Below are 27,824 nucleotides of genomic sequence, written 5' to 3' on the forward strand. Positions count from 1 at the left end.
GTGTTGCTAAACCATGTTTTCTGGTATTGACATTTCATTTAGATGCTCATCTACAAACATCCACATTATTCTTGCAAATATTTGTTTGTTTTTTACCCAGTCACTCAAGCCCCTTCTTTGCCCCAAAGGTTAAGTCCGAAATTGTGAATTGGCTGCAGTCCAAAACAAGCTAACAAACGAGAGAGCAAACTCTCTCTCGGAGCCAAGTGTTGACCTCGTAGAGCCTCGAGAATGAGGGCACTGAACAACCGTGAGCGATGACCACGGAGCCACCAAGACTTCTGAAGCAGGATGATAAATATTCAACCCTTGTGTAGTGGTCAGGTCAGTGGGACCCATCTTCAACGTTTACTGAAAGAAAAATGATCTAATTCATTATTTGTTCAACTTGAATCTCACTGGCAAGTCATTGTCACGATGCAGGATACAAAAGGCTGTGTGTCAGTTTCTTCTTACAGCATGTGAAGTTAGATGCACAATGCTACTAACGTTTATAACATAACATGTCACAACATGTACAAGGTCGAAAATAAAGGATGTAGGATATTGTCATGTGGGTTAACTTGCGAATGTGTTATCTATCACGACAATAAGAGGTTACCAAACGAGTTTTAAGGCAAAGCGTATTTCCAGCAGATTGTTTAGTCTCTCTGTAAACAGGGCCTTGTTGTGTATCAAGAGCATCAGGAATTACAAGTACTGCATGTGATATGCATAAGAATAAGGTCAACACCATGGTAAAATCTATTATTAGTATGTAAAATAAACAACATTTATACAGCCCCCCAGTGATAAAGAGAAACAAGACAAAACTATTTATCTATAAAATATAAAACATATGTAAATGTAGTATATTCTGTATGTATAGTAAAGGCTATCAGAGATCAAACACTGAGATGAAAATCAGCCCAGAGATAAGATGAAAACTATTGTGTTATAAGACACTTTCTTTGGCCAGACCAAACTAAGTCAGCTGCAGAGGTTCTGCAAGTCAGAACTTCAGGGTGGTTTCACCACAAAGCTTAAAGCCATGGAGAACAGACCAAGACCTGCACAAGCTGCCAAGTTCCTAAGGTTTGTTCAGCTTTTTTTTGCGACCAGACTGACTCCCTTTGGTGAAGCACAAAGGACATATTTGTGTTATTGTGGACAAAAATTTTATCATCTTGAAACAAAAGATAGAACAGATTTAGTTCTTCTTTTCTATGCCAGGCTGTTCCCTCCTGGACTTGGCAGTTTGCAAACGAGAATACTCGACATCATGGCACTAATAAAAGGTTCGACTTGGCAATCTTGCACCCAACTCAAAACTACTTAGAACAACTATGTTAGCACAGCAGTACTTTGTAAAAGAAATAAAACTGTTGGCTGGGATTAATCACAGATAAGCATGATCTAATAGTCAATAATAAATAGTATGTTGTGACCTGTGTTAGAACAGCCACAATCCAGTGTCTGTAGGTCAACTCATCGTAGATTTTATTATGTCTCAAGCCACTTTATAGAAGAGAAGTCATTTTTACTGGTCTCATATGAAAATGAAAAGGGTATGGTTTTAATCCATTGTGCACACATGGACAGCATTTCATTTGGGTTTCTCCAGTTCCTTTGCAAAATGGCATGCACCTTGACTCCAGTAAAGATTAATTAGTGAGATTTTTCTTTATAGCAGGAAAACTGGTGAAAAAATCAAAGCACAACATTATATTTTATGAACGCCTAAAATTACTTTATAGCAAGTTATGTTCTGAAGAGACACCATACAGTATATTGTGATGATTAGTTTTTTCAGTCAGAGCATTGATTTCCTCAATTATTCTTAATTACAGAATATAAAATGAACTCTATAATGTATTTATATAGCAATGTAGACTTAATTTCAGATGCACTTACAAAAGCAGCTCATATGTGTTTTGACATGAAGATTAATGTGTAGCCTTTGCACATCTTGCTAAAATACAGCCCTGGCTGTAATTCAATACAGTATAGAATCAAGTTTTGTCCAACTAGGTTGGATGTACGTAATTGTGACAATAAATAATTTATCCATCTCCAAGTTATATATGAGCACAACGATATCAGTCCCCTGATCACGGACATCCGTCAACATTACGATTTACAGAAGCTCCTATCAGTAAGCACCGTAAAGTGCCACATAAGAGGCAGGCCTAATCAGCTTTTTTAGAAAGGCCTTTACATGTTAACTTTCAGTGATCTACTGGAACACACAAACTGAGACATTCAAGGTCTGCTGTTGTTTTCACCACGAAAGTAGCCTCTGTCATTTCTGTAGGCCCATGCAGCAGGAGGAGAGAATTATGATGTCGGCAGCAGTTGTAAAGTTAAGATGAAAGTACAGTTGAAATGTATTTGGCTGTATATTAAGAGAGTGCAATATTGCTTGACTAATGTAGGTCTAGGTTGAGGCATAATTACAAAGCCTGGTCTCTAAAAGCCTGCTGACATCCAAGCTTTGAGTATAGCACTATAAAGAACAAGGTTCGTAGTGTACATTTACAACAGGCCTAAACTGTCCAACTTCTCTTATTTATTTTGTTTTCCGTTTCCAGCTCCTCATTCTTGATGTCAATCTTTCTAAGAGGCATTTCACGCTGCTGCATCCCAACAATAGGAAGTAAAATGGCTTGTCAAAGATAAAAATATAGTCTTTCCATTGAGCTGCAACGGCTTGTTATGTGGCACTCACATTTACGCGTTCAGTTTAGGGCTATGGGAGTAACGGTGGTAACCGTAAATGGCTCTAGATATCGATTACTAATCTCTCTCCATGCCAATGTGGGTGATGTTATATGTGGTGCCAAAAGCATAACAAGGCCATACTTTGTCACTGTCATGGTTAAACAATGACTAGCAATTGTGCGATGGTGGAAGGCTGCAGGTGCCAATGAGAGGAACGGCTCATTTGTTGTCGGAACGCTGCGAGAGAACAGACTGGCGTCATCCTGATCTCAATCATTTTCGGGGGTGACTGAGATAAACTGTCACAGCATCTCAAGAGAAAAAAAAATTCAATTCGAAAAAGGATTGTAAAATGGGACTGCCATTGATGCCTTTGTCTTCAGATATTAGCTTCCTATAACTATGCCAACTGCTGGAAATCCATCTATCAAAGAGCTGGCGGAGTTCGGTTCATTGATCTCATACATTTTTCAACAGGCAAATGTTTATAATACATGCTAATATCTTTTTATGCTTGGCGATAAAGTTTGTATGTATGGCACGTTGTCATGGTTTCCACAATGCACCTAGAAGCCGGTATAAAACATGGGAATGGGCATTGCATTTCTAACTATAATTATTAGATAAGAACTAATTACATGTGGTAGGCTAGTTGGCATGAAAGTTGGCATCATGAGAATTAGAAGCGGCATAATCCTCTCTGGGTGAATGAGTAATTCAGGAAAACATTACTATTATTGAGTTATTGCCATCTTATTTTGTTATGTTTCTATATTCAATCCATGAACTTTGGACACCATTGCTGTAGAATTCTCTTTCATGCTTGCATTGAATACAGTTCAACTTTATATTCAATATCATAGATCTTTTTTAAATAAGCTTTTTCTTTAATGGTCTTTCATGCCCACATTACTTTTTCTGTCGTGACAGTAAGTTAGACCAACTCTGTTTTCTCATTTGAAGTTCCTTCCTCCTTATGAGCCAACGACCTGGAGATCCTAATCTCAGTATTAGGGGCAAATAGAGTATTGAACAGATTATACAACTTTCTAAATTGCATTCCCTTCCTGTGATTAAGATTCAGTGAACCTTTTGTGTACCCACTGCACAACTCTTAACAGCAACATCCACCTCCAATTGTTCAAGTTTGAGTTCAGTTCAACCCAGATGAATTTCAAAGATTGGTGTAATGCTGTGGGCGATGTTAAAGCCCTGGCTTATACCTCTGGGTCTCTTAGATGGAGAGAGAAGGGAGAAAGAAACTGTGTAGTTACTAACTTTTTCACTCAGAGAATAGATGGATGAGCTGCTTCTGCAGTTGTTGTCTGCCTGCTATCTGGTCAATGAGGAAACCCATTGCCTCTCAAAAACCTCAATCATCTGAAGATAGCTGGGACAGTGATATAAATGAGATACAAACCAAATGCAATTCTCCTGACAGACTCTGTTTAGTCACAAGCAAGCAAAGTGGATGGATGGAGGGAAATAGAGGGAGAGAGGGAGGGAAAGAGAGGGAGAGACGGAGGGATAGAGAGGGTAGAAGAAGATGGAGGGGAAGGTAAGAAGAGAGAGTGGGAGAGAGGGAGGGAAGGAAGGAGTGGGAGGGAGAAGGAGGGAGGGAGGGAAGGAGTGAGAGGGAGAAGGAGGGTGAAGGGAGAGAGAGGGAAGGAAGGGAGAGAGGGAAGGAAGGTAGAAGGAGGGGGGAGGGAGAGACAGGAGAGGAGAGGATACCCTGATGGCATGCTCCTCTGTCTGACTGTGTGCAGTCATTTTAATTAACAGCCTTTGCAGAGTTACCCCATGTACGGACCTTGGCTGGAGGAACCAGTTGTTGGCACTCCTGATGGTTGTAGTGTGTGAGCCTGCGAGGGGAAGGAGGGGTGGAGGGGTGGAGGGGTGGTGGTGTAAGGGTCTTGGGTGGTAAAGAACTAAATTAACCTCTGGGGAGTAGGGTGCTACACATTTTCCCAAGCCCTGATCTCAGCCCCTGGCAGCGTTTGTGTGTTTGAGCTCATGTGCTAGTTTGTGTGTGTAGGCTTTGTTTACCTATCTGTGTCTGCTCCATTGCTTATCATGTGGTCGTGGTGTGTGGACCCAATAAATAAGTGTTGAGAAACCCATAGCTTACCAACAGTTGTGTATTTGTTGTATTTTCGATGCTTGACGATACGCAGAAACAGAAGCAAGGCAACGCGAGGAATACATCAGACTGGTTCGCATTCTGAGAAATAAACTGACTTTTCAGAGTTTTAACTATTGACCAAGCATCCCTTCACAGACCCCCAAGAACTTTTGCTATCGACATGGATCTGATATTCATTGCAAAAACATCTACCTTAAAAATTAAGTATGTCCGCTAGTAGTATAAGAATTGGTCAAATTGAATTTCAGAGTTTGCATGATCGAATGTAATTAATTAATTTAGCAGGTAGTTTTATCCAAAGCAATGTACAGAGGGTGGTTTGTACTAGGGACCTCTCGATCTGTAGTCAAATCCCCTAACCACTAAGCTATACCCATCCCATAGGGCTATACCCCTCTCACAATTGCACTATAAATGGAACAGTACACCAGAAAGCAAAGTATTTCAAAACATACTGTACCTAAAACATCTGCAAAACAAATATTATTTGAACAACATAAGTAGGGTATGCATGACCATGTTCAGAGCGTGTAAGATGATCTCTGGAAACCACTGTTCCAAATCCACATCTTTGATAACCTGGCTTCATCAAAGGAGCATACACCACTGCAGGTATGCAACATATATGAGTGTTTATGAAATATTTGGAGCAGTCTTTGTTAATTAGCCCACTATGCAGCTCTTGAGGTTTTTAGGAATTCTTCGTGATACATTTTTAATGATCTAATTTTCAACAGTCAAGGTTCCAGCACAACATTTGCTATGCAAGAATGAATTCGTGATCTTTTATTCCAACTAATTACATTTCCAAAACTGGTAACGATGGAAAAACAGAATTAAGTTCACTCTTCACTTGAGAGTTCAGTATTGCAGAAAGAATATTTTTTCAAAAAACAGATTTAATAAAACCATAATGTATCTGTCTTGGGCATAGTGGTAACTACAGATGGTCTATCAGTCAGACATAAACCGGCCCTACAGCTTCTGGTTCTATAGATCTGTTAATAACAGTAAGTACATTAACTTAACCAGCACCCGGTAGCGGCTATGTAAACAGTTTGAAAAAAGGTCCTTGAGGGACTAAACACAAGAGAAAAAACAGTGTGACGCTCATATATAGAACAATCCAGTTCCACTTCAAAGATATACATTTGATCGTTTATACTTCCACTAAAAAAAAGTAAATAGCTGGTGCTGGTTACCGAATCCTTGGCGTCCGTGAGTCCGGTCAACAGAACCGAACCTTTCCTAGGCTCACTGATTGTGTTCACCTCACCCCCTCTCTCTGTCAATGAACCCAGAAAATGGAACAAGGGAACACAATCAGACCACTACCATTTCCGCCTAAACTCCGGTTAACACGCCCACCACCTGTAGTGACGATGAAGTGAACGATACAAAAACGATGAAACTGAAAATGCAAAATACTTTACATATGTGATTCCCGTAGACCCTAATGTTATCTGTGGCACTCTTTGGTTATTGTGTCTTTACCTTATTCCAGACATAAGTTGTTTAAGATAATAAACACTGTACAAAACAAAAAACAGTTTTGATTACACTTTATGACAAAGTTGATTTATAATTCATAAGTAAACCATTAATGGGCAATTAACTCTGTTTTTTAAACATCATCATGTACAATGATTATTCAGTTGTTGTTGAATAAACAGATTAGTGTGGTAAATTATGTATTTGTTATGTGATTTACATGTGACCATTAGGATCTCTGTTTGCAACTCACTAATATGTATCACATATTATACATATCGTTCTGGAATCTCTGGTTGAGCGAGCACAGAACAAATGATATTAAGGCAAATGACATTTTATAAGATGCCAATCAATTAATTTAAATACAGGTTAAACACAGGTTAAACATAACATTTCAGAAACCCTTAGGTCAACGTGAGAATGTTAGGAATCACTGAATGTATATTATAAGGATTTGTTAACTATTATTCTCTATAAATGGAAAATGTCTTGTCCATAAATGTCATTTAAAAGTGTTAATTAGTCATTTGAAATCAGAGAAATTGTCTACTTCTACAACAACAGCAGAGACTGTAAACTACTGATAAGCTGGCAGCCATCTCTCAGGGAGGTCACGCACACGTCTGAGAGAGAAAAAATAGGTTTTGGCAGAAACCTTTTATACGTCAAGGCTTACTGTACCTCCACTGTCCCATAGCCAAAGACCTGTGAGACTCAATAAAGTAGGAATTTCTAACAAGGCTGTCAAGGGCAGACTACTGGGGTTATCAAGGAGAAGATTTTGGAGGGACTTCAAAGCAACCTAATCCCTTCACTGGTCATGTTTCCACACATCTACTGCTGAACTCATTAGTGGGTGTCAGATTACCAAGGTTATTCACTGAAGAAAAGAATATAAGAAGTATTATCCTAAATTAAATGACAGTAGTCTACTTTTAGGATAAAGCATGTTTTATTGTTGTGTTCCAGTTAAAAAGCATAATGGATATGAATATTATCTCTTTCACAACGAGAGCAAAGTTAGAAACATTGAATACTACTCTCACTCTACCCACCATAAGTACATTCATGGTATGAGAAGTAGATTAAAACATCTGAAAATTAAAACGACTGAACGTGGGAATGGAAAGATGTCTATTGTGTTCATTTCAAATATGAATACAAAACTCATTCACTTTTCAATAAGGCCACACGCTGTTGCTTCAGATAATTATCGTAAAATTCCACTGTGCATTATCCAGCACCCTACATTTTTCAAACTGACAAAAACAGCTTCAGGGCTTTGAGTCCCTGGTAACAATGTGTTTCTCTACAAACATATGCTCAACAACAACCCCGTACACATCTGAATAATTTATACAGCATTCTTATCAAAAACAACAGGCCAAAAAATAACAAAATGACCTCAGTTCCACAGCACTTTTAGTTTCCTGCATATGTACCTTCTTCAAATGTAAATCATTTTGTGAAATACTTCTCTGAGATTAAGGGAGCATAATTAAAAGTGGACGAAGGTGCTTGTTCGAAGGTAATCTCCTCTGACGTGAAGCTCAGACAGTCTTCTTACTGGCCTGCACATGACGAAACAAGTTGATATTTTCTACTGAATTGTTTTACTCAAATTCCCTCAAGCAATGTTTTGTTTCATTCTAACTCTGACAGTTTGTGTATTCCCTCAAGTGTGTGAGCTGTGGCTACGTTTTAGCCCTGAGACAAACTGTCACTTAGTCACAAACAGTTGCTGATTTGGTGTTTTCTTCCTTTGTCTATACATAGTTTTATGTTTTGTCTTATGTGTGTCAGTCATCGTAAGGTTTTAATTCTCTTTTTATGTCACCTTTTTATTTGAACTGATTCTTATGGTTTATTTATCTTCAACTGCCTCTCTGCGTTTCATTTATCTTGAATCGGCCATGCTAATGATCTATATCTGGCAAATCTGCTTTTCTGTAAAGAGGATCAATAGGAATTAAAGCATAGCCCTCAGAGATGTGAACACAGGGAAGGCATGAATAACAAGAGCCTCTCTATTGCTCCCAGCGTGCCTCCAAGACATTCTTGGTAATTAGATAAACATGACTGGCTTTTTATTAAGTTTATTATAAGCCACAATTATTGCCTGTTATCATCAATATTTAGCAATGGTATTTGATAATTGGTTCAATCGCCTTGCTTGCTGCTGACAACTTGCAATAGAAAGCTTATTTAACTGAGGTTTGTTACATATATTTTCAGTTATCTAATCTGGACAAACTCCACTAAACCTACTCAAAGAAAAGTCATTAACATTCACTCATGATTTATCCAAACAATTAACACTTTCCAGTAAAAAGTCTTTAGTTGATGATAACCTTCACCTCTTAAAACCAACATCTGTTTGCACTGTTAATGTGGGGCACAAAAGGGTTGGCACGAAAACCAGCCCTGATAGCATTGCTCATGGCTTAGAGTCAAGAAGAAGCTCTGATGATTTCATGAACATTTCTGGTACAGAACTGCACGGAAAAATGAGTTGCAAGATAATAATCAAGGATAACACTGACATTTATGTCACTGACTCAATATGACATTTTAGCCAGACTAACATTTGGAAAACTGTACTTGACTGTGAGAGGAAGGATCCTGGAAGAGGAATATCTGTGTGTGTTTCTGTTGCTGTCTCTTGGGTTTCTAATGTGTGTTCTTGCATGTGTGTGTGTGACTGTGTTCTCACGTGTTCTGGAATGTGTGTTTGTGCGTGCCCATGGCTACAAACGTCTTTCCTCCTGTCTCAGTAATGAGTTAATTAGTGGCTTGGCTTGTCACTAACCAACCTCAGTCCCATTACCCTTTAAGTAATGGAGCTTAGATTAAACAATCTAAAATCCAGTCACATTTCACAACGGTGCCTCTTGTAATTTGCTCATTATCTTCAAATATACCCCTGGTTGCAGTGCTATTTGGTTTATGGGCATAATACAATTTGACCTTTTTTTGTTGATATATTTTAGGTAAACAAGCATCTATTGAACGGCAAAGTATGAATTGTTTGTTGGGCTATGTTTGATTAATTTTAAAGCCGAGTTGAGTAGCCTAATCAGATTGTTCAGTGTTTTTTGGGGGGCATGCTTTTGTAACAGTATTTTTGCTCTATAGTACTGCAGGAAGAGAAGGCTACACTTTTACTGTTATGTGAAGTACAATGTTTGAAAATAGCATCTGACTGTTACAGATGTTAGAGAAGTGAGCCCATTCTAAAGCTTTTTGATATCTTCACCAGGATAATTAAACGTGATGTACTGACTTTTATGTCAAAGACTGACCTAGATTACAGTTGAAATGAACAGCAAGCCAGTACAGTATTAGGCTATAAGCCTACTACCTTGAGGGTTTAGGTTGGTTGAGGGGCAGTTCTATGGGCGTATGTGAAGCCCTTTGATTTGATTTGATTTACTGTAGCTGCTACTGTAGCCTACTTACTACTGTAAGGAAATGTTTCGACTTGATTTAGGAAGAACATAATCAAGTCGAAACATTTCCTACTTTAACTGTCTTGCTGAAAAATACGAGATTCATCAAGGGTTCTTTATTTCACTCTAGACACAGTTGTAGGCTAGGCTACCACTTCTGCAAAACTTGTTTTTATTTTTATCAAATCCATTTGGTAATACTACAGCCTGATGTGACTGAATCGTCTTAAACTCGCGTCCACCCTGGTTGTCATAGTAACAAGACTCAGTTGGTTCTCCTCTGTCTGCAAATGTTGTCTCGCTTCGCAACAAATTCCTAAAGTAACTTTATCTCCCCGTTGTTAAATATTGCTCCCTATTTTATAAAGACGATGGATAGTCACAACAATGACGAACGCAGGTGTCATAGGATCTCTTCCAGCAGACTCATCCATTTATTTTTTGTTAGTCTGTGTGCACACTTGTGTGCTGGTGTTGTCTCCAGTTCAAATTATTGTGTCATCACAAATCTTCGACAAGTGGTAAAAAAATCAGTTTAGGGCAAATCAGTTGGATTTGACCGTTCACACTTGGTAGACAGGGAGTGTTACAAAGGGGCATATTTTGGACGACTTTTAGCCTTTTTTAACACTTCTACAGTTGCCTAAAATGTGTAAATTAGATGAGTCATCCTCATCGTAGCTTCATCAGGAGTTCAGAAATGAAAAACTCGCATGGCTCAGGCCTATGCTTTGTTGTCAGTCTTACACTGTTAGCTAAGTAGGCCAAGTCAACTGGCAGAAGTTTATTTAAAATACCACAGGATACCAAAACATGGACGTCAGCTGAAAACAGCTGAGGGAAATTAATGGATTTTAGCGCCCGCTGTGTGATGAATTAAAAATAATTCAAAATAAAACTGTCCCCAGGGAATGGCTGTCCAATATCACTGTCAAGGACAAATGCTTAAAACTGACTCAAACTGGAAGTAATCAGGCCGCATGAATCAAACTCTTCCGACCATAGGCTACCGATTCCGATCCCATCCTACCAACACGGAATCGAAATTTGCTCGAAATATGTTGTTAGTGATTAATTGTCCAGTATATGATGTGTGAAGTGTGTTCAAACACCTCCTTTCTTCCTTGCTGCTGTTTTTGTGTATGCAGTTTATAGAACAATCAATTTAATCCCAAATGTATCTTCAGTTGAATGTAAAATGGCAAGCCTGTTACAAATCATTTCTGATCCTGTATAACTCCCCTTTAATATATATATATATATATATATATATATATCTTTATTTTTTATTTTTTACTGCAGCTATGAACCTTGAGAAAGATGCCAAAAGAGGTCAAGGAAGACCCCACCTTATTTTCCACACAGTCAAAATCTTGTTTTTACTCAGTTTTTTCCGACTTGCACTGCAGGCCGACTTCATGACCCAACCCCCAGCCTGTCTTCCTCTCCAAGATAGGTGAGCACGGCCTCCGACCTCCTGATGACCCCTGACCCCTACACACAAGCCTGTCACCATGACGCAAGCCATTGCTCTCTGACCCTTGAACCCTAATCCCCCAAAACACACCTGGTGTTCCATCCCATAATACTCCACACGCACCCTTGAACACAGAGTCTGTCAGAGCATTCTGTTTTGAAGAAAATTATAAATGATTGCAGGGTCCAATTCTGCAGGTTGTCCAAGCTTTTATTTTATCTTCATTTACAGACTATAATGACATGGAAGGTGCAAAGGGTTGTCCTTTTTGTCAGGCGTCAAAATCAAAATAATTGCAGTCTCTCCAAATGGCCTTGTTGGGTCATGGTTGGAACTGTGCAAATGCATCAGTGATTGTACAATTTACATTAGCATGGTATTAAAAATTCATAAGGTATATGCAATTGATGGTGGGTCTTAATACCCTGTCTAAGGTTTGTATTAGGATCACAAATTACAATCCTGCCAGGATTGTATAGAACTATTTGCGAATTACTAATGAGTAACATTTCACACTGAGTTCAACATTAAGATGAATAAAAGTTTAAGTAACTTTGTACAGAACTATGATAAAGCCTAGAATGTAGTCTAAACAATACTTTCACAATATTACTTTGACTCTCTCTCTCTGTGCTGGATAGGGTGACTAGATGACTTTGACTCTCTCTCTCTGTGCTGGATAGGGTGACTAGATGACTTTGACTCTCTGTGCTGGAGAGAGGGTGACTAAATTACTTTGACTCTCTCTGTGCTGGAGAGGGTGACTAGATGACTTTGACTCTCTCTCTGTGCTGGATAGGGTGACTAGATGACTTTGACTCTCTGTGCTGGAGAGAGGGTGACTAGATGACTTTGACTGTCTCTGTGCTGGAGAGGGTGAGTAGATGACTTTGACTGTCTCTGTGCTGGAGAGGGTGAGTAGATGATTTTGACTCTCTGTGCTGGAGAGGGTGACTAGATGACTTTGACTCTCTCTGTGCTGGAGAGAAGGTTTCAGTCTGGTGTTTATCCATCCTGTAGATATTTTCTGAATTCTTATAATCAGGTGTAGGTTTTGGACTGTAAGGAAGTCCTTACAGCCTTGATGGGAATACGTGATTTGTCAAGATACGCCATGTTGTGTCAGTAGAATCTCCTAATCCCAGCACTATAAACAATCCTCTAACCTGTCATGGTGTTTGCTAAACTGTTCCTTTAAATTCAAAGCACTAAAACTCTACCATGTCCTTAGTCTGAAAGCAAAGGGATTGACAACTTAATACTGTCTTAAATCATAGTCTTTACTGCAGGCAAGCGCATAGGGCAACAGACGGGTATTGCTTTTGTTGTCTGGTGCACTTCTGAAAGGAACAGGCAAACTGTTAGAAATAAATTGCTACAATACCGTGGTAACAAAATGCCTAACAGATTTTTTGTGTTATGTGTGAAAATATAACGAAATCCGAGATGAATCAGTAGTAACTGCCATGTCAGTTACATGGTTCTAAATTGTAGGGTAAACTTGTAAGCCCAGTTGTTAGTAGATTTTCATACCTCTTCACTCACATAGCATCCAAAAATTAAGTTAGTATTCCTTTTATGAAAGCTTATTGATGGAACACCTGCCACCTGGTATGCTTATTTTAATGGTGTAGTTTGTTTGGACAGCATTATGCTTCAATAAATCATGGATCTGTATATATGGGTTGAAAAAAAAGTAAGTTGCTCAATACCAGTTTTGTTCCATGCACTTCAACAAGCCCCACACAAATATTGTCTGGTTTTACAGTTTGCACAGATGCCAAGAGGTCACCTTCAACATATCCAGTCTATCTGCAGTGGGCCTTGACTCTCTTCTAAATAATCAATATCCATTTTCAAACCCAAACCCAACTCCTACCGCATGCTGTGTTGGTGTGCACGAAAGCCAAGTCAGTTTTCTAAGTTTGCTTCTGCAGATAAATCCATCATCGGCATGCCGATGTTAGTGAAGTAGTTCGTAGTGGTGCTAAGTAGTAGCACTAACTTTTCTTCTTTAACCCTTGCAAATGATTTGCTATTGTCGAGGATGTAACTTTAAGCGTAGTGCATGCCATTGTAGTCCAATTCTATTCTACCATAATGTGACCATCGCAGGTTACATGAAACAAAGACTTCATTTTACTTCAGAGAGAGCGATGGGTGTCTTGTGAGCTAAAATGTCTTCAGAAAAGACGAATGAAAAAATACCTTTTGAACTACAGAAGCAACAGTGCAATCAAATCCTGTCCAAAGTTGTCGCCACGTCAGGCTTTCTTCAGGAGCTGATTTGTACCTCTCCTGTTGGGCATCATTAGCGCAGCGTGACAGGAGAAATGACGGCGTTGCTCCCCACAGCGACTTTGATGAACACACACCAACTGGGAGAATGATTAAATCTGCTACAGGTGAATTAGCATATCACACAGCGCTCTCTGTCTCTCTCTCTCTCTCTCTCTCCCTCTCCCTCTCCCTCTCTCTCTCTCTCTCTCTCTCTCTCTCTCTCTCAGTCTCTCTCTCTCTCTCTCTCTCTCTCTCTCTCTCTCTCTCTCTCTCTCTCTCTCTCTCTCTCTCTCTCTCTCTCTCTCTCTCTCTCTTTGCCTCATTGCCTCCAGTGCATGATGGACTGTACACACATTAAAGGGGATGAGCTATTAACGGTAGAATAGTCATCGGAACGGACTTTGTTTTGGAATTTGGTTTGTTCGAGGTGGCTAGACTATTTGAAAGTGGGTTTTTAAACAATGCTGACAATGGAGCTGTATTGTGTTAAATCACCACCACTGTGTTTCTAAGGAGCTTAAAAGCATTTGTAGCACAAGAATAAGGATGTCTTTAAAACATATGTTTCCAACTGCTACAATATTGTCTGCATTGGTATACGCAAATGTTGGCAATACCCAGCTCTCCATCAAGCCCAACAACGTCAGCATTCTTTAATTAGAGCCAACATCTAAAGATGAAGCCTTCCAACGGCAGGAATGGAATCTCAAAACGTCACCTAACTTTCTGCTTCGAGAATTGCAAGTTTAGTTCTGTTGCTTTGCAACGTCTCAACAACATCAAGTGTTAACAAGCCAACCGGCTTGTCAAAACACGTGGGGACAGCAGCGAGACGAGCTGAACTGCAGTCCCTGTTCCTGGGTGGTCTCCCGTTTGAAATCGGCTGCAGACCAGCGTGTGGCTTTCTACCGGTTTACCGGACTAAATTGAAGGGATGTTCCATGGTGCGCTGGACTCCACGCCGTGTCATCTCCAATAAAGAATCAATACGACGCCTGCTAGGCAACAGTCTGGAATTCAGAACCGGTCTCCATGACAACCCCTCACCAAAAATGCTCGAGGCATCCCGTCTTTGCACGCACTCTGAGTCCATTTGTGAGAGGTTAAGCTTGTTTAGAGGTTTATGATCCACAAGGCCGTTGTGGAATACTAAAGAGGAGACTGAACGCCAAAGCTCAATCACTTTAGACTGCCAAAGTTATGCTAAGGGTAAGTTGGTACAATATTATAAAAGTGCACAGTCCAATAAAACGGTTTACTGGGGAGAGCGAGATGAACATGGTCTACTATTTAGGCTGTGTGTGTGTGTGTTGAAAGCTTTACAGCCATGAGTATGATAGATAACATATCTATGAATATGAGATAGGATTGTGCATACACCATCAACAGTTTCTTTACCATCCACTCGAAGATAACAGCTGTCAGCTTATCAGAGATCAAGTTAGAGCTTGGTTTGCTACATAGAAAAAACTGTGTTGTCCAAGTAAACAGTTAAAGTCTGTGAAAAAACAGTTGCTTTTTTCACAGACTTTAAAGAAGTTTACAAATATGTGTTCTGCAAGGTGTAAATCGGTGAATGCATTGTCGTTTTTGTGATACTGTGGTAAAAAAAAACATGTATTGTGTCTGTCTGTGCCAGTTGAGTTGAGTCTGATCTTGCTAAAGTGCCGTTCAGTTGAGGGGCCTGAACAAAAGTGTGGGAGCATTTTCATCAGTCAACAACATTTTGCTAAAGGATGCGAGCTGGCTTGGAGCTGAATGTACATAATGACCATTTAAACCCAGTAGTGACGGGGTTAACATGGCTGACTTGATTACAGAAGTGGCTAGGCTACAGGTCCTGGTAAACAACCGTGTTCTCTTCTCATGTATGTGTGGGGGCATATTTGTGTCTGTGTTGCAGTATTGTTGCCAGGGCTGACTCCTTAGGAGTTGAAGGAGCAAGGGAGGGGGCCCCCTCTTCATCATCCACTCTCCCCCTCCTCCTCCTCCTCCTCCTCCTCCACTCCAGCTGATTGAGGTGTATGTGTTTGCGAGAGAGAAAGTGTGTGTCAATGTGAGTGTGAGAAAGTGTGTGTTAATGTGAGTTTATGTGTGTGTGTGTGTGTGTGTGTGTGTAAAAGAGAGGGAGAGATTGAGGGATGGTGACTATGACGATGAAAAAGGGAAACAGGAATGGCCCAAGCCCTCACTTATTGTCCACATTTGAAAATATCTGACTTTTAATCAACAAAACTAGTGGGCAATAGCTTCTAGTCAGCACCATCTACCAGGTAAGATCACTCTCTGAGGAGAGCCAGGGTGCGATAGGATGATGGGACGAGAGGATAAGCTCATCTTCAGATCCTAATGATGAGATTCCTACTGGGACGGCCATAATTTTGACAGGCACAAATTATTTACACTTTATGTATGCTGAAACCATAATAATGTATTTAATTCATCATTGTATTTTGACAGCCTTTGCCTTCAATAAAGAGATGGGTTATTAAAACCTTTCCCCTTGCTGGATGTGTGTTTTGGAATATACAGTTCCACAAGGCTGAATTTAATCTGTAACAAGAACAAAAATTGAAAATTCATAATGCTTTGAATATATTACAACTCAAAATAGAAATATGGATTACATATACGATTAGGGCAGAGAAAATACATAGTGTGGGCTAGTTCTCTAAAGGCCGTCTCACAATGAGCTAACAAACTCACTACCTTGCAAAGTGTGATCAACTCCTCTAACAGATTGATTCTAACTGGCATCCGTAAAATAAATAACATCCTACTTTGAAAAACAAAAAACAAGATTTAGTGCTCTGAAAACCAACCAACCAACAAAACCATAGTTCAGCACTATGTAGATGAGCCGTCGCAACGACAGCAGACGTTTTACAAACTGGAGATGCACTTTCTCGAGGCCCGGCGCCAACCTGTGTATTCCAGGGCCTCTTCTCATTTCTCACCGTCACAATCCGCCAGATATTTATTTAACACCCAATTTCATTCCAATTTAACTAATCTCAACATTGCACATCAAACAGAGTAAGTAAGACATCAATCTACTTGGGTCTTTACCACCGGCCCTGAAAATATAGATGCTCACCTAAGTGCTTGCCTGGCGGTTTTCTCTATTTACAATTCAGTAGGTGAATGAATTTGCCATAGGGTCCTGTAAACAGCAATGTGACCTTGGAAGATAATCAAAGCTTTCATACCAACTTGTGCTCCCGATAAAACAACTGACACCTATAACCTGCCTTGCTTTGATTCTGGGTTCGAACAACCCAACGAGAATCCTCCATAATGAATCACTTTTTTTTGAAGGAGCTGCTCTTGAATATTGAGGTCAAGTGCTTCCCTGAATTGTACCCATTTAGGTCTTTCCATCATAACTCTGAATTCAACCTCATATGCAAAGTATATTTTCGGCTCACCTGCCCTTGAGTGTAGCCTCATTGAATAATTGAACAAACAAAGTCTGGAAACTTTGAATTTTAAAAAGTCTTAACTTTTTAAATTGATTTTTACAATGGCTCTGTTGCATTTCAAAATCTTATGGTTAGTCTTTCATTCTGAAAGCTTCTTTGACGTGACTTCTTGCTGGAACTAACGTCATTAGTTTTGTTCCTCTCCTATCTTTCCATGGTGTCCTTAGGCAAGGAAATAACTATCCCCCTTCTTCCACCTAGGGGCTTCCAACTGTAACCCAACATTTTCAAACTACAGTCGTGCCTGTGTTGCATAAACCAATGAGAAGAGTCTCGATTCTGAAGAAATTATGGTATGTACATGATTCATGAATTGTAACTGTATTAAGTTTTGTTTTGGGTTTTTCTTTAGACCAAGCACAGTTTTTATTATTATTGTCCATAGTTTTTATTGATTTCATGTGAAGCACATTGAGCTGCAATTATTGTATGAAATGTGCTATAAGTAAAGTCTTATTTATTATTATTTATTATATTTCTGAAATACCAACAGGACAAATGACGCTACTGTTTGCACTACAGTGCATCTGTGTGCAATGAAATAATGTAAACACACAGAACTGAGTTTACCGTTGACCATAATTCCTTAGAAAAAGGGGACATTTAATTATATAGTTCCAAAATGTTTTTTTTTTTTTTTTTTATCAGGCACAAACCAATACTTTCAGATAAATTGGAAATGAAAAACAAACCATCTGAAAGCTGTTTATCTCTCCCTGCTTCTGATATGGATATCAATTGTCACTAAAAAGCGTGGAATTTTGCACAGATGGATAGAAAACAAGCAATTATTAACGCCTGTTAAGTGTCCAAAGCTTTCAGCCATGACATTGCATTTAAAAGACAGACAGGCTCCCCCTAAAATTCCCCTTGCATCAACGTGAGCACACATTTAAACGCCTTTGTTTGTGCTAACCTTTTAAAGGGTTTATCATGGTAAATTTAGCCTGTTATTCTCAAGTCCCTTAATGTTGTTTTCCTCCCTTCTCCCTTCCATAGGATTCAATTACTCTCCTTAATCTGAATTTAGATTTTGACCTTTCGTTTCCAAACAGACGTATAAAGATTCCAGAGCTTCTTTCAGTGAAAATAGCCATACGGCAAAGGAAGATAGAATCTGGAATAAATCAGTTTGACAGTTGTTTTATGAGGTCCCTATTGAGTGTTTCATGACAGACATCCTCTCAAACAGAGTTGGTCCTTTTCAAAGGGTAGGTGTGTACAGGTTTTAGAAAGACAGATCTATCCCATGGAACATGGCTTGTAAATAAAGAGGAGGAGCCAAGGTTGGGGCGGGAGGAATTCTCCTGTTGCCACGAGGAAAGCTGCAAAGTACTGTGAAAAGCATGTCTGTCAGCACCAAAGACATACAACAAGCAGGAAACCTTTCAGACATTCTACGGTTGGCTGTTGGGTTTAGAACGTTTGGAAAGATAACTGTCATTTTCACACTGCCTCAACAAACACCAACAGGCACATCACACCAAACCAAACCAGTACATCCCAACGACTGTAGGCGTTTGGTGTTTGCGTGGACCGTGTGAGCTGGTCTTTAAGGAGCGAGGATGAATGACTAAGCATCCAGCTTGTCTCTTTCCAAAGTTGTTTTGACGGACAGTTTCAACGCCACTGTGACCTGGATGAGAAGTTCACCTTATTAAACCTCTTCAAAATATTAAGCCCCCCAACTATTCGTCGTAATCCCTCGTTAATTTGTGCCCTTTTCATACAGCTCCCTTTTATCAACCAACATAGGTCAATACTAATATCCTGAATTATGAAGGTGATCAGGGACCTTTTTATATCGTCATAATTAAAGACCTTTCTCGGTCATTCCATTCAGTCACTTTCTTTTGAGATTATAAAAGTTCTGAAAACCACATACATCCCACAAATCTGTTTCCCAGCTTTTAAGAACAAGGATAAGTTGTGAGAGTGAGAGGCAGAGGCAGAGGCAGAGGCAGAGGGACAGGGACAGGGACAGGGACAGGGACAGGGACAGAAGGAGGTGTGTATGTCCCACAGGTAACAGAGGTGGACACAGATGAGCCGTGTGCTTGGAGAGAGCAGGCACATCTCCTTTCTCCCTATTTATATTTCAGGAAAAAAGGCCTGGTGCATACCAAATGTACCTCAACATGAAGACAGGTTGACAGTGCAGTATGATGATAGTGTCTCTCAACACTCAACCCGAGTGGATCTGGCTGTTATCTGATGAACTACGGATCAAGTTCTTCTTCTCTGCTTCTCACCAGGAAATGTACTTGACCTGCCAACTCAGCCAGATGCAATACCATACTGGCATGTCTCTGAAAGAGTAACATTCCTAGCAACAGTAGTAAGTCTGTTTTGAAATATATGGAATATTTATCCACGGGGCCTCATTTGGAAGTCATATTACTTAACTTTTGTATTCCTTCACATCTCCTTCACAATCAGTGTTAGCACATTCCTAAATCACAAATGGAAAAATAGACGAGAAAATCCAATTACTCTTCTTTTTCAGAGACATGTATTTTATGGATCTATATGTTGCTGAATCTCTCTGTTGATGTACATGAGGTTTGAGCTGCCTGAAGGCATTTAGAGCCAATGGGCATGAACTTAATTAATGCATAGCATTCTGAACGCATTGAACTGCTTATTGGCTACAGGATTGAACAAAAGCAACAACAGCAAAGCGTGAGCTGACAGTGAGATCAATGTCCTCTATTTGTGTCACTGCGTAGCATTAAATAGTTATTCATTCTCCACACTAGCTTCCCTCATGATATAAAATAGAAAAGAGACATCGATACAGTACAGTAATTGTAATATGATTTACAATTGAGTCTTGGCTTGGTACCTTGATCACTTATCAACTACCAGCATGAGCCTGTCTTGTTTATGCAATTGGAGAGGGTTTAATTAATAGGAGAATGATTGGGTGAACTCTGCAGATCATTCTCTCCTCCCAAATTCATTAACGACTCCATCTCTTCCTGCCACACTGGCTGAAAGAGCCTCCCTTAAATTGGAATACACAATTGCTTGTGGGTCCTCGGGGCCCCCCTACAGACACACAACAATGCCTGTGAAAGCCACTCATCCATTTGAGCAGATGAGATGGATATGATTACAGTTCATGCCCTCTCCTGTTGTTCTAGATAAATACGAGTGTCCATCCGTGTCGGTTTAAATTAGCCACACACAGTCTGCAGACATGGCGAAAGGGCCTCGCTGCATGACTGCAGCGTACAAACAGACCTACGTGCTGTAGGATATGCACTGTCTGCTTCTTCAATGCAGTTGCAGGCTTTGGTGCTGTAGGTTATGTTATTGGTTGTTGTTCTGATAACAAGATGTGTGGGCATTCAGTCCGGTACTGAGGACTCATATTTATAGTCATGCAACAAGTGTATATCTTTTACATTTGGAAGACGGTTCTCGTCAAATACCTCATTCTCAATGTTAGGATTTGACCTGCACAAATTCAGATTGTAGGAGGATGCGGACACTAAAACATATTCTCACTGCAGCTCAACACTGTTCCCCAGAAGAACACTGTTCCCCAGAAGAACACTGTTCCCCAGAAGAACACTGTTCCCCAGAAGAACACTGTTCCCCAGAAGAACACTGTTCCCCAGAAGAACACTGTTCCCCAGAAGAACACTGTTCCCCAGATCCAGAACCCCAACCTGCACTTTATGCTTTTCTGGAGGTGGATCTAACATCTTATTTAAACATTTATCATAGCAGAGAAAAAGTTGTCAGCATGTTCTATTCCAGGCTACAATATGTGTGTGTGTGTGTGTGTGTGAGAGAGAGAGAGCCCTGAACATGAATTATGATAGGCCAAAAGTACATATTATGATAAAGTGGAATAATAGCATGCCAAACATTTATATGATATATATATTTCTCACTCGCTGGAAGCCAACATTGGAGCAATCAATCAATGTAGGAAATATGAAAGATTACCTTTCCTGAAAAACAGGAAATGTTTGTGGGGGGGAGGGAAGTCATATTTATATGTCAACCCCCTCACACACACTCACTCCCCCTCACACACACACACACACACACATACTCCCCCACCACAAGCAGTTATTATGAGGGCTCCTGTCAGGTGCACCTCCCGGGAATTGAAAAGCATGTGGGTCATCGTTGACCTCAACTTGTAGCTGTACAGGTCATGAGACTGGTGATGGTTTTTATGACACTTCCTGACCAATTAACCTGAAATCAAAACACATTTTATGAAATATTGTAGCACCTCATTTTAAAGGGATGACCTGGATGTTGTAGGTGTTCCTAAATCACTGACTGTCTCGTACCGGGATAAAGGGATTCTGTAAAGGATTGTTCATAGATCTGTTCTTCTTTCATTTTCTTTTAGGTTTAAATAGCTGTTGAATGTCCTGCCATGGATGGAACACGAGGCCATGCTACGATGTCTCCTTTCCCTGACGTTCCTCAGCATGCTTCCTGCCCGGTCGCTGGAAAATCTGAGCTGTAAACCAGAGCTTCTCTTCATGATAACCTTGAGAGAATTCCTTAATGTTTAAAATGGACAGCATATCCTTGGAATACAAAAAAAATTAAACATGGAGAAGAAGAGTCAGGATGAAGACTTTCATCTGGCCAGCAGTTCCCCCATCCTCAAGTTTGTCTCACGCTGGCAAAACAAAACGAACAATCTGACCAGGGTCAAGCCATCGGCCGGCTGGGTCAAAGGTCAATGCATTCTGAATGAAAAGACTACAACCAGGACATGCAGTGGACACGACCACACAGCTGTTCACCCACAGGAACGCACGCGGTTCTTGTCGCGCACACAGCAACCCTCTCTACGTGGTCATCTTAAGGATTTTACCACTTGTCATGTGTAGAATTAAAGTAAGCTATTTCAGAGGATTTCAGATGTTTTTTTTCTTCCAAAAATGTAACACACCAAGAGATAAGCTATATTGAGTGGTTTACAAGTCAGTCATTAACAGCAACAGACTAATCATGAACTTTTTATTTTTTAGTTGACTTGATATCTGGTGTTTTTCCTAACTTTTGTACATGAGTCTATTAACGGTGAGGTAATTACCGAGACGTTGATGAATTAAGAATCAGAACACCCATTTATACTCATTACGAATTATTATATATTTTTGCACTCCAATCATGACATGGCTTTAATGAAATCATTGTCAATTACCCATCATACAAACCTTATTATCGACATCATAGGTACTGTGGAACTCCCTTTCTCTAAATGTGTATCCTCTGCAGGGGAGAGATTTGAACATTCAACAAAAGTAGATTGGTCACCTGGTAGGAAGTAGGTCACCTGGTGTGAAGACTTCCTGCTTCACTCCCCATTATCAACACACAGAATCAGAATCAGGTTTATTCACCATGTACGTTATTAAAACACGGAATTGACCGTGGCAGGGAGGTGCAAACAATAAATAAATACGAATCTCAAATTAGGTAAAGGTACAAAAGTTTAACTATTCCTAAGAACTAAACAATCTAAGAATAAACTATTTAAATATTAAATAAAATATATATAAAAATAAGAATGAGCAGCATGAGTGGTCAACATAGTGCAATCAGATACTGGGTTAAATAATGAACACACACACACACACACACACATGCTGGCATGTACACACACTCACATGCCGGCACACAAGAACACACACGCACGCACGGACACACTCGGGCAAACATGCGAGAAACAAGCACTCATGTACGCAAACACACACACACACATTTACAGAAACAGTTGTGTAATGTGTAATGTAATTCCTCTCTCTCCCCTTTCAAATTGAAACGCAATGACTTTCAGAATGTTATTTTAGTCTTATTAGAAATGTGCAATAAAAAACTATTTCGGTGTTAATTTACTGTGACAGATGTTGAAGTAGCTACTTTACCTTTTTCACATCAAATCACCGTAAATTAAATATCTTGCCACTGCTTTCTCATTAAAAGTTTCCATGCTTGTCCAAACTCCCTCCTTTAGATTAAAATGCTAACGTGACTTGCTGTACAGGGACACAAATCTGAGGATTTAGTTACTGTAGTTAGTGAACAGGATCAGACCTTTTCTTCGAGGTCTTCCACTGGTTGTGTGACAGTGCCACCTAGTGGTATTAGGTGAGAATGCGCTTTCTGAAGCAATGTATTAGGACTGTCAACTACTGTAAGAGGGGACTGAGTTTAAGTCTAGGAAGCACCAAAAATATGTCATTTAATATATTCATTTAGCAGATAAGACACAAACTGTAATGTACGCACCAAATTAAACACGTGTGTGTGTGTACCTACACGCGTGTGTGTGCTTGTCTGTATTTAATGGAAAGCAACGTTGGGCCTAAGTCAAGGGATATAAATCATATAGTTAATGAGGCATGTCTTATGCTAATCATGCAACTAATGCAGCTTGACATTTTCCAAAACGATTCACACACTGGATGCAAAATATTTCAGACATTGATTGGTCAATATGTCATAATTCCAGTAGCCTATGTTCCAACAACTTTGCACACATGACACTTTGGAACTATTATATATATTAGCAATATTTGCAAATTTCTCACCGGAAATCTCAGTTTTAACAGAAATCGTCCCCTACATAGTCATCCCTAGCAATGTAGAGCGATAAGTAACATTTAGAAAAGATTAACGTTAATCTAACTCTAAGTGGTTAGGCAGTGGCATGCAAAAGATTGATATGGCACACTTTACTAAACCACTCAGGCAAAGCTTTCGTGAATTTGTCAAGAAAAGTTACAGTATTTAAACCTAAAATGTGCAGACTTATCTTGCCAAACTTAAAGCCTCACACTCAAAATGCAAAGCGTGAATTCAGCATGAGTTGTTTCTCTGAAAGACAGATTTTTAGTTGGTTCGGTGGCTAGCAAATACAGAGTCCCACAGAGGGACATGTATCATGTAGGCTACCATCTATGCATGTCCATTTGTATCAAAGCGTCGGCTTTGAATGAAATACAAATGAAAAAGTAATGACAAACTCCAACATTTGGACAATAAACAGGCTAGATTGTTGCTCCTGTGCTGTCCCGTTACCGTTTATCTTCTCTCCGGTCCTCGTGAGTAGCCTAATGATATTGGTGGTTTTACTTTGATCATGTGGCCAATATTAATGTGTTGTAATGGTACTGTACAATAGGCTACATCATTAGAATGGGTTAACTAGCCATAGGAGACTGCGTGAAAATGGATGCCTTCATGTTTTTCATGCCTGGTTACTCTCTCAAGGATTTAATTTAGCAGCCATCGCTACAGCAATTCATCTTTTGACAAAGATTCATTAACGATAATTCATTATCATGTGTGTTCTGTCAACGTTCTTCTGGTCTAGTCTAGAATACACAATTAATTATACAAAACAGTGTACATTTGACCTAACCAACTGTATGTAATTTAGAGATTTTTAAAAGACGTATTAAATCGTTTTAACCCCATTTGATTTGACACCTTAAAATAAAATGAACTGCTCGCCCCCGGATGTAACGTACGTGTTTAATTGAGTCCACCTGTGTTTAATGGAGTGTGTGTGTTTTTTCCTTATCTTCTGAGCCTTTGTCTTTGGAGTCTCTAATACTAGTGATTCCTACGTAGTATGTTAGATGAAGATGTAGCCTACAATGCGCATTTATGTCTCCATGTTTTGTTTTCTCTGTTTTTAACGTCCTGGAAGACGGCTGACCCTTCACCCATCGTGAAGCGGAGATGACGGCCGCTGAAACAGGTACAGTAACGATAACGATCTGAACCTATTTGCGCAAATTCAAATGATTTTGAATTGGCCAATTAATACAGAGTGTGCAATGCGGTGTGCGTAGTCCAAGGCATGTAAACAATGATTGCTATCATAAATGTGAGCTGAAATAGAATTGTGGCCCAATGCTGCCATCTACTGGCCAATTTGGAGGCTGCCTCTATTTGAACTTTATTGCCAACATCCAACCTTGTTGTCGTTTTTTTTTTTTTTTTTTTGACATAAACAATAGGGTCCTAAATGCATGTGTGAGGCATTTACATCTAGGTTTTGTATACTTGAAAGCTTTAGGCATAGCACTCACCCTCCACTCAAGTAAAAGTACAGATAGTCATGTCTAAAAATACTGCATGCAATGCAAACTGTTATTTGCAAATAATTTTTTAAGATTGCTAAACATTTTTTCAAAATATTTTTTCGCAAATATTTTTTCAACTTTTCAAAAAGTTTTGGGGTCTTTTTTTAGGGGATAGGGTGACAGCTACCAGTAATTCTCTCTCTCACCAATTCTATGATGTTGGAACAGTAGAAAGATTGAACATTTTGTACTACCTGTTTGTTTATAATGTATAAAGCTACCGGCACTCCAGACACAACTCCCAATCAAGTTAAAAAGAGCCAGGTGCCAAGGGAGGGAGGGAGGTTAGACAGCTCCAACATTTCACCAAATCAATCTGCCACGGAATTTCCAGCACTTGGGAGAGTTGGGCACACTACTTTCACGAGACGTGATTGGAAGTATTTCTATGAAGGAGGCGCGATAGGAGAAGGCTTGTGGCGAGCTGTGTAGATTGAACACCTCTTTCAATCTGTTAGCCCTTATTTTCTTCTTCCTTCCTGGCACGGTTTAACAGGCATGGCCAGCGAAGGGTGTATGGAGGGGGGTATGACACCAGGAAGTCAGACAAACTCATGTGTGCGTTTAAATGTAGGCAAGATAAATTGAAATAACCCTTTTGTGATATCGCTTCTTATCAAAATATTACAAATTATTCATCTCACATCCCAATCCCCCCCATCTTTCATGACAGAGAGTTGAATGACAGGTTTGAATTCCAAAGACGATAAATGTTTCAGGAATTTTGCTAAAAGCAAGCACACTGTTGTGGAGATGGAACAGCTTGATGACTGCTCTATTCTTGCGGGGTTGAACTCTCAGCAGTTTTCAAAATTCTCCCAGATCTTTCTGTATGCTAAACAGGCTTATTCACAGTTTGCAGACAGTTGTGTCAGAAGTGTATTTCTAGCCGTGATAGAACTTGAAATGTTAAATCAGCTTTTCTCCAAATAAACAACAAGTTCAGAATTGCAGTATAATGCAGTCTCCACACCCATGTGGTGGTATCAAAACTCATTTAACATTTTATGTTTTTCTTTTCTCTTATCAAATGTTATACGAGCAGTAGATGAATTTGCATATGAAATGTTGCATGAAATTCCCATTGCACAAACGTATTACAGCGCATTTCCAGAGACTGCTCCAAATTCCGTCAGTAAGTCATTTGGCAAAGCAATTAAGGCCAGAATTGGTGACTGTTTTGGTAGAAAAAATGATGCCGAAGAACAATCCTTCACATATAGTCTGGACAAATGGACAAACAATCTATTGAATTGACAAACCCATCTCAAACTAGGACTTGCTTGTAGGAAAAAAAAGTTCTGAACATACATATCTTATTTATGAGATACTGTGAAAAGATGTACAGATTCATGCAGGAAAATACACATGGAATCTGGCATTCAATTTACTTCTGTCAACACGGTCCAACACCTGCTTTTCCACTCCCCTGCCTCCCTGCCTTGCCACTGTGTGTTTGTCACAGACGCTGCACCCAAGGATTGGCGCCACGGAATACAGGACACCTATACTGAATATAGATGAAATATGTAGAACATGTTGTATCCGGACTGAATGATCGAAATGTTATGTTAGTTCAGGCTTTGTGATGTTGCTTTTGTTATGGTTAGATAAAACATCTCTTTCTCTTGGGGAGGGGGGAGAGAGAGTTTGAAATCAGCAGCTAAGAAGACATTTGATACAAACCGTTCATGAAAAGGTTTAACTTTGTCTGAAGTATGTTGACACTGCAGGACATTTATTTAATTTTATTCAACCCTTTATTCAACCTGACAAGTCATGAAGACCATATTCTCCCTCACTGTAGCAGCCTGGCAAGTAGCAAGAGCAACTTCAGAAGAAAGTGGGGAAAATAACTGGAAGATAGAATTTGTTTTTAGAGCACAACAGCTCAAACAAGAGTAAAGCGCATGCACACATGAAAGCGGCAGTGGAACGTGCAACATCAAGGAGCGTCGTCATCAAGAACATGCAGACAGGGAAGTGTTTAGTTGGTGTGAAAACAACATGTTCATGTGTCTGTGAGAATGTCCTTCATTGAAGTATATTATGACGATCAGGCTGACACAGACACGTCCAACCTGGACATACACACCCACACGCCAGAAGAAAGCTTCAGCATCCAACTGAAACATAGCGATGGTTTCTGCAATTAATAAACTATTAAGAACTAAAAGATTTAATTAAAATAACAGCAACTCTATGTGAAATTGAGATCACTGATAAAAAATAAACTAATGACTGGAATTGAATAAATGGGTTATAGATTTGATTAATTGACTTTAAAACAAATGTGCTCTTCTACACTATGGATTAATCATTTAAAGACTCAGTTTCAATGACGCTGATGGCAGTTAGTCAAACTTGCGTTAAAGAGAATTGACCCTCATAACATTCGGTGATGAACAAGAACAAAAGAGGTTGATGTTAATACTGTGCAAACAACCATGCGGTAGACTGTTCCTTTACTAAGTCCTATTTTGGTTACTATTCATCATTTGGTTCACTAGTCATCTAGTCCTTTTTACATTTACATTTATTCATTTAGCAGATGCTTTTATCCAAAGCAACTTCCAAGAGAGAGCTTTACAAAGTGCATAGGTCACTGATGATAATAACAACAAGATCCAAAAACATCGTGGGTAGCCAAAACATGAA

At 39.5% G+C, this 27,824-nt stretch overlaps 1 long non-coding RNA gene across 9 annotated transcripts in view; it reads left to right on the forward strand.

The window, feature by feature from the left end:
• The window catches only part of LOC146246397 (uncharacterized), a 44,875-nt gene extending 22,954 nt beyond the window's left edge, over positions 1-21,921 (forward strand). For 4 of the 9 annotated variants that reach the window (XR_014734580.1, XR_014734588.1, XR_014734587.1 and 1 more), the window contains 3 exons: positions 17,227-17,318; positions 18,025-19,363; positions 21,404-21,921. This is a non-coding gene — a long non-coding RNA (uncharacterized LOC146246397). Of the gene's footprint in view, positions 1-131; positions 325-11,195; positions 11,243-17,226; positions 17,319-18,024; positions 19,364-21,403 lie in introns of those variants that run through there. The other 5 variants (XR_014734582.1, XR_014734583.1, XR_014734581.1 and 2 more) reach the window with 3 other exon arrangements.
• Positions 21,922-27,824: the final 5,903 nt, after the last annotated feature.

Source organism: Hypomesus nipponensis, chromosome 20 (assembly GCF_054491055.1).
Source record: "Hypomesus nipponensis isolate SF chromosome 20, ASM5449105v1, whole genome shotgun sequence".
NCBI classification, from domain to species: Eukaryota; Metazoa; Chordata; class Actinopteri; order Osmeriformes; family Osmeridae; genus Hypomesus; species Hypomesus nipponensis.